This window comes from Scylla paramamosain, chromosome 4 (assembly GCF_035594125.1).
Source record: "Scylla paramamosain isolate STU-SP2022 chromosome 4, ASM3559412v1, whole genome shotgun sequence".
Lineage (NCBI taxonomy): Eukaryota > Metazoa > Arthropoda > Malacostraca > Decapoda > Portunidae > Scylla > Scylla paramamosain.
Window position 1 is genome coordinate 22,455,505 of NC_087154.1, and position 8,435 is coordinate 22,463,939.

The window sequence follows — 8,435 nt, forward strand, 5'->3', positions numbered from 1 at the left end:
TCCTTTTAAGATTTTGAACACTTCAATTAGGTCTCCTCTTATCCTGCGCTTTGTTAAGCTTAATAGGTTTAGTTCTTCCAATAGTTTTTCTTACGGCTTATTACGCAATCTTGGAATCATCTTTGTGACTACACTGTATCTTTTCTAGTTTTTTTTTTTTTTTTTTTTTTTGTAATGTGGTGACCAGAACTGCACACAGTATTCTAGATAAGGGCGCACCAGTGAGTTATATAAGGCAAGTATAAACTTTTCTGATTTAAATTCAAATGTTCTTCCAATGAACCCTCCTAAATTATTTATTTGCCGTCTTTACTGTTTCTGTGCAGTGTTGACTCGGTTTAGGTCTTTTGGCACAACGACACCAAGATCTTTTCTTTTTCAGCGTTTGACGGTGGCATATCATTCATTAAATATCTCGCTTGAACATTGTTGCTTCTGATATGTAGAACTTTACACTTTTTCTATATTGAATCCCATCTGCCATTTTTCTGCCCAGCTAGTTAGTTTATTGAGGGTCACACTGTTGAGACGCTGACGTTACTTTACTTGTTATTTTGATATCGTCTGCAAATTTACTTATTTTGCATTCGAAAATATATTGTCAGGAGTGGGATTCGAACCCACGCCCGGAAGACCGGACTGCGACCTGAACGCAGCGCCTTGGACCGCTCGGCCATCCTGACTCCTAAAGAAGGAGGAGGAGGAGGAGGAGGAGGAGGAGGAGGAGGAGGAGGAGGAGGAGGAGGAGGAGGAGGAGGAGGAGGAGGAGGAGGAGGAGGAGGAGGAGGAGGAGGAGGAGGAGGAGGAGGAGGAGGAGGAGGAGGAGGAGGAACACAAAGTGACAACAAACCTCAACAGACATAATGGCCCTTACGAGGCTGTTTGAAAGAGTACACTATCTAATCTACAGAGAGAAACGTACAACAGTATAGGGAAGAGGAGCAGGAGGAGGCGTGGTGCGGTCCCCTGTGCATGGTACACTTAAAGGCTGGCGAGCGGTAGTTACGTCGCTTTCCAGTATTAACCACAGCTTTCAGTCCAGCGTGATGGTTTTCCCCGCGTCTCTCACCGCCCGCCCGCCGCCGTCCTCCGCCTCCCGCTGTTGTGGTTCGAGCTTCCTCACGACAGCCGCCAATTACTAGATATGAGACTGCTCTGTTCGCCGTGCAATTATCGCCGTCATCACTTTTTCGAACGTCGCGACCACTGAGGCCACGGGGACTTCCGACGCGTGGGAGGGAGTCGGGAGGCTGGAACACTCACGTTGCCAATCCGGCTCACGTGTCCCTGGTGTGGCTGTCAGTCTTGATCCGGGAGCGCCAAGCAGAGATCTGATTGAGTCTAACCACTTTTTCCTTTTGCACAGAAACTTCCTCCTCCGTGTAATGATCTGCTTCTCGTTTATTTATTTATTTATTTATTTATATTTATTTATCTATTTATTTATTTTATTTTATTTATTTATTTTATTTATTTATTTATTTATCTATTTATTTTTCATTTATTTATTTATTTATTTATTTATTTTTTTTTTTTTTTGAGTCAGCATTGCCTGTTGGCTTCAGTTGTTTTGATCTGAAGATAATTTATATGACTAAGGAATTACTGTCATTTTAGTCCCATTTTCATTGCATGTTTGTATCATATTGAAAATTCAAATCTATAGTCGCTGTATGCTAACAACATCGCACACAGAGACTCGTGTTACATGAACTATATGTACAAAATGCGTTCCCTGTCTATGTGGAACTAAATTAAATATTTCCTTATCACCTCTTTTCATCAAGAGTAAATCTCTTTGAAAACGAAAGTCATAGAAGTAGTCACGCTTGAGTGAGCTGCGAACCTAAAAGCTCTTTGGTGATTAGGTCAGACAGAGCAAAGCTGGAACAGACTACACACACATCAGACACCAGAAGGGAACTATCACCACCACCACCACCACCACCACCACCACCACTGCCACCACCATCACAACAGCAGCAGTAAACACGACGACAGTCCACCCAAGTGGCTGAGACTCAACACGAGACGCGCCGCATCGACACCACGTTTTGATGAGGAAACGACAGAAAATTCCTGACACGCTGACTGGTGCATTCCAATGATAATGTGGCTTGCGACACGAGGAGCGTACTGGCCTGGCGTGTGAGGAGAGCGAGTCAAGGTGTTTGTGTATGTGGTAGATTTGTCTTATTTCATCACACTTCACAAGTATTCAACTTCCGCGAGACTTGTTCTTGTTACATACGATGTCTATTATCACCTGACGCGATGCTGCTGCTGTTCAAATCCGACGAGAACAGAAAGAGATTTAATGTCTCTCGTGTGTGTGTGTGTGTGTGTGTGTGTGTGTGTGTGTGTGTGTGTGTGTGTGTGTGTGTGTGTGTGTGTGTGTGTGTGTGTGTGTGTGTGTGTGTGTGTGTGTGTGTGTGTGTGTGTGTGTGTGTGTGTGTGTGTGTGTGTGTGTGTGTGTGTGTGTGTGTGTGTGTGTGTGTGTCAGTCTCGGAACATACATATTCTGAAGAACTCCAATCACCCATCATTCCTTTTCCTCACAAGCACCTTCCTGCACTTTAACCTTTCCATTCCTCAGCCTTCCTACAACCACTACACCTGTCCACCGCCTTGGCCTCACCTCGCCTCTTTCTTCATCTTACTTCCCACCCTATTCCTTATTCCTCTCTCTCCCTCTCCTCCTTCTCCTCTCGCCTCTTCCCCTCCTCCTCTTTCACTTATCCTCCTCCCGCTCCTCTCCACACTAGGCCCGGCGCTGCTCGAGGTCAACTGGTGGAGAGAGGCTTGCATGAGAGCGCCTCGTTAGAGACCTCACGAGCAGAGTAACAATTTCGAGCACTGTCACTGCGACGCGCGGATGTCCAGCCTCTCAAATTACAGTGATCGGTAAGTGAACAAGTCCGGGCAAGGAGTATTCTGCGAAATCTTGGCGTCGCATCTGTTCCATCAGCCAGCCATTCATCTCCTCCTACTTGGTATATAATTTGTTTTGGGTCGATTATGATGGCGGGGTGTGGCCAGACGCGCCACTGCAATATTCCAGTCAAGTACAACGCGAAAGATTCGGTCACACACACACTCACACAAAAAAGAAGGTTGAATAAACGGGGAGGGTGAGACAGAGGTGGTGGTGGTGATGGTGGTGGTGGGCTGCCGCGCCTCCCTCACCTCCATGTGGGAATATCATGCAGATGAAAAACACCCGAGGAGACACAAAAATGACGAAACTGGACTGACTGACTGACTGACTGACTGACTGACTGACTGACTGACTGACTGAATGATGGGATGATATACAATGCAGAGAAGGAAAAGGAAATGAAAGAGAAACACGAGGAAAGAGAAAGATTGGAAAGGGAAATAAAAATAAAGAGAAAAAATGGAGGGAGAAATAAAGAAAAGGGAAATTAACAAAAACATTAAGACAAAAGAAAGAAAAGTCAAAGAAAGGAAAGAAATAAACGGAAATAGTAAAGAATTACACACACACACACACACACACACACACACACACACACACACACACACACACACACACACACACACACAAACACACACAAACAAACAAACACACACACACACACACACACACACACACACACACACACACACACACACACACACACACACACACACACACAACGTACTAACAAGACACACAATACAGGAACCATTTAAACTCACACAAAATGGCATATCATTACACATTCAATCACCAAGTATAAAACGCTGCCCTCCGCCCTTGCCCCCTCCGCCGCCCCTCCAGCACGGTAGCAGCAGCAGCAGCGGCGGCACCACCACCTCACACACGCTAATAAATCTCCTCCATTTCCCGTGCTAAACCAAATACATTCCGTTCAGCGCCGCGCACCACTCACCTTAATCAACCTTCGCCGGGAGGGAAACTATGACATTTGTGGTTGGAGCGTTAGGAGGAAAAAAATTACCATGCTACAATATGTGGTATGCTCAACAGTAGCGACTGAGTTTCCTTCTTCTCTCCCCTCCTGCTTCCTCCTGACTCCCTGTACCCCACTATCTCTCTCTCTCTCTCTCTCTCTCTCTCTCTCTCTCTCTCTCTCTCTCTCTCTCTCTCTCTCTCTCGTCAGTAATAAGCTAAAGAAGGGTCTGTACTTTCCGGCGTATAAATAACAACGGTGATTCAAAGGTGTGTGGAGGACGTGCACGATAAACACGATATTTATCTTGATTTTCCGCCAGTGTTAGTGATTCTTAATGGAGCTACTGACACACACACACACACACACACACACACACACACACACACACACACACACACACACACACACACAGTTTTAATGGTTATGTGTGTCTTCTTCACAAGTAATCATTACCGCCAAAATCACCGTGTGTGTGTGTGTGTGTGTGTGTGTGTGTGTGTGTGTGTGTGAGTGATATCCGTAAGCCTAAGGCACACTTTTGTGGCAATATGGTTTCCTCCACGAGTAACCAAACAGAATAATGGGAGAGGAGGGAGGCATAAGTGATAAGGTGAAGGAGAGTGAGGACACGAAAGCAGAAGGGTAATAGCAGGAGAGCAGCAGGAAAGACGATAAGGAGGGAGGGTGTAAGGAGAGGAAGGACTCTGTGCTGATAGAACATAATCAGAATAAAAAAAATAAATGAAAAAAACATACAATGATTTAAAATGAGGAAGAGAAGAAAGACTGACTGAAACAGGACGATGAGAGAACAAGTGAGTGAATGAAAGAGGCAGGAAAAATGGTGAAGGAAGTGAAGTTGTAGATAAGATAATGTAGAAACAGAAAATTGTAGAGAGAGAGAGAGAGAGAGAGAGAGAGAGAGAGAGAGAGAGAGAGAGAGAGAGGGGACAGGGGTTAGAAACAGGAGAGGGGAAAGGAAAGGGAGGTGTGAGGGAGACTTGAGGGAAGGAATAAGTATGGTGGCAGGGAGGGGATGGAAGGGTGTCAGTGAGGGGGAGGCAGGGGGTGTGGAGGGTGTGGCAGGGGAGAAGTGTTAACCATTAGAAAGGCGATGACGGACGGCGGTTCATCGGCGCCTGGCGTGAACGCTTTGAGGACGCCCGTGAAGGTTGGGAAGATTTCCTCCTTCCATTCCTCTTCCTCCTCTTCCCCCAGTCCTCCTCCTCGCTCCTCTGGTCCACTCTCTGCACCTTTTCGTTTAATCACTGTGTCTATCCTTTGAGGTGGAAATAATAAGTGGTGTCTCCTTATTTATTGCTATACAAATATATTCTTGAGTGTGAAAATAATGAGTCTTCAGCCAGGCAGAAAGAAGCGAGCAGTGGTGCCAAGGTTCCCACGCCGCGAGTCCAGAGCTTGAACACCGCACCTGATCATGAGCCTTTTGGCGCCAAACCCTCGCCTCCTTCACTAACGCGTCCTTATCTCGATTTGCACTATACTCATGCTTGAATTAATGGCTCGTACTGTTTCATTACGTTGAAATATCAGGGAGAAGGAATGAGGTGAGAGTGGTGAGTAGTGAGTGTGTGAAGGAGGCGCTGCTGGTGGCGGCGCCCTCGCATGCCGGGCGGCAGTTTGAGGGCTCAGCTGACCGCTTCCTTCAATCTACCAGGCCACCTCTTCTCCCGGCTAATGAGACCCTGGAACCACTGCGTCATTAACAGTAACATTACCTGCAACCAAAATAGCAGTTGCCCTCTAATATATCATTAACTGTAACAAACACAGCTATAAAATAACAGGAGACCTTTACGGTGAGTTTGAGGATGGTTCCTGGCTGTCAGGGCTCGAACCCTGAGTACTGGCATCGCGGCACCGGCACCGCCTCGCCGAAGAGTGTGTGGGGCGTCCCGTGCAGCGTGTGGATGCACCTCGCCTGCCGCGGGCGGCAGCCGTGAAGGTGACGCACACTGTGCTTGCATTCGTGGAACACAACAGAATATTTTCTGTGGGTGAGCGTGCACGACTTTCTGTTTGCTTGGCGGATCAGCGTCGTGGCAGGGCACCAGACACGCCCCCAGCCACCCTCTCTGCGCGTCCACGGCGGGAAGAACAATAATTAGCCTGCGGTGAAATACCTGAATAACGAGGGTGGGGGCTCACCACCAGCGGGCGCCGCGTCCGGCGCGTCGAGCCTTCACCTCGTCATTTAGCATGGCATAATATTACCATAAATTGGGTTTCATATAATATGCAATTATAATACATACTAAAACTTTGCATAAGTACCACTGCTGGGGCTGCGGTGGGGAAATTATTGCAAGTTGAGGCAAAATTTGCATGGGTCCATCATTGTGGGAGCCGAACGGCGGCTTACTGCCGCTCGTCATGGAACCCCCGGGCCGCTGCCGCCCCGCCGTGCCGCTCCAGCAGGTACGCGTGGTGTTGCACACGCTCGCGGTAGGAGGCAATTGAAAATTAGACTTGCTGAAGTAGGCTAGCATTACTTCCTAGCCGTAATGTCCTGGTCTCGGGCAGTCACGGTCCACGACGCTGCAAACAACGCCTGGAGTCCGCGACGCTGAGTCCCGCAGCGCCCCACGCACCCCACGCACCTTCGTCAATCCAAACTGCTAATAAATGGAAATTGACAGCGAGTTGGAGAGCGCCGCCTCGCTCCTACTCCTTGTCACATTCCCGTATTCAAAATGGCAACCTAAATGTGCTGGAGTCATGCAAGGCGGGTGTGGGAGCGGTGGGGTGGCTGTTGACCTCGGCATCAGGAGGCCCGCCGCAAGCCACGCCACCTGACGCCCCCTCCCACACCCTACACCCCTACCCCTCCCCCACACCCAATACACTCCTTTCCGGAGTTTCTATCTCCCTCACACACTCAGCGCTCGCCCTTGTGCCATCAATTGTAAATAATTAGGCAAGAAATCAAAAACAATGTATCAGGGAATGCAGGACACCCAGCGGCGCCTCCTCGCATGAAGCAGACAGGTGGGACCAACATACGACATGACATGTATGGGCTCATTACACGTAGCGTTCTTGCATCCTCAAACTACCTTAACTTTACTTATTTATTTATTTATTTTCATTTTATTTTATTTATTTATTTATTTATTTATTTTATCTATTTTATTTTATTTATTTATTTATTTATTTATTTTTATTTTTTATTAATTTTCTTTCATCCCATGACCTGACCCCACTTGAGTGACTTTGACCTTCCTGCCCCGCCATGACCCAGACCTTCCTGTCCCTGCCAGCATAACCCTGCTGTGTAACCCTACCACGCTCATCCCCAGCAAGGTCAGCCAAACCCTCCTGACCCCGGCCCCGTAACCCTCCCGGTCGTGACATGCCCTCCGCCATCCACCCCCGCGTCACCCTTTCCCACCACCGCGCCCCGTGCCGCCGCGACATCCTCAGCGCGCCACTCACGGCCGCGGCTCCAAGGTGTCCTTTTCCTCACAACATCTTCCTTCCCCACGTCTGCACTGTTTCCCTTGCCGCAAATATCAGTTAAATATTAGTTGAATCTCTCGGTTTGGTTCATTCCACATGGTCGTGGTACTGACATCATTCCATAAAATATTCTAACGTGCTTATTCCATTACGGATAAACAAAGGTGTGTGTGTGTGTGTGTGTGTGTGTGTGTGTGTGTGTGTGTGTGAAGTTTTCTAGTCCTGCAAAGTCATCTTCCTCTGCTCTCAACTATTCCTTTCCTCTTCCCATATCAGGCCTGTCAAGTGCTGAACATACTGGCGGTGATGGCTGCCGCCCTGGCTTTCACTCCGTCATGGAGACACGTTGGCGCGAGGACATATTCAAGAAGCCATGAAGCATGAAGTTCACAGAATGCTAGAGATGAATGATGAAAGTTGCGATCCGGTAATACGACTGTCTCGATCAGTTCTGTGACAAAATAACTGGCTTGCGGCTGGATATATAGGAGGATATTGCCATAGAGCAATACAGCGCCATTAAAGGAGAGGAAAGATTAGAAAAAGCGTGAGAGTAAGATTCATTTCATAGAATAAGACATAACAGGCACAACGTTTTGCAGCGTCAGGCTAAATGTGGTGCTGTCTCTCTTTCTGAATAGGAATGTAATGAAAGCACACGACACTTTCAAGACACTTATGCTCTGCTTTATACCATTCTATCTAACATCTGGATGGGAATTGGCAATAAGTGGGCTTTTTTTTTATATAATTCTTGTTGCCCTTGGTCAGCGGCTCTCTTACAAAAAAAAAAAAGTCACCATGATTCCTTGTCACCAGCACAGTGCGCCGAGATGGAGAGCTGATGGCAAGATATTCTTCCTTAACACTACATTGACAGCGATTAAGTAAATTATGCAAATACTTTGCTTATCGTGGTGTCACTGTAAGTCTGATGTCGACCTGGAATAATAGCAAATCTTTAACTATCGGGAAATTCTTTCTCAGCCACCTCACGTCCTCTTTGCAAGAAGGAGTTGCTTTGCCTTCAGAAGG

At 47.3% G+C, this 8,435-nt stretch overlaps 1 non-coding gene across 1 annotated transcript; it reads right to left on the reverse strand.

Annotated features, from left to right (window-relative positions):
• Positions 1 to 599: 599 nt before the first annotated feature.
• Trnal-cag (transfer RNA leucine (anticodon CAG)) lies at positions 600 to 683 on the reverse strand. The gene has a single exon. It is a non-coding gene; the product is annotated as a tRNA-Leu (tRNA).
• Positions 684 to 8,435: the final 7,752 nt, after the last annotated feature.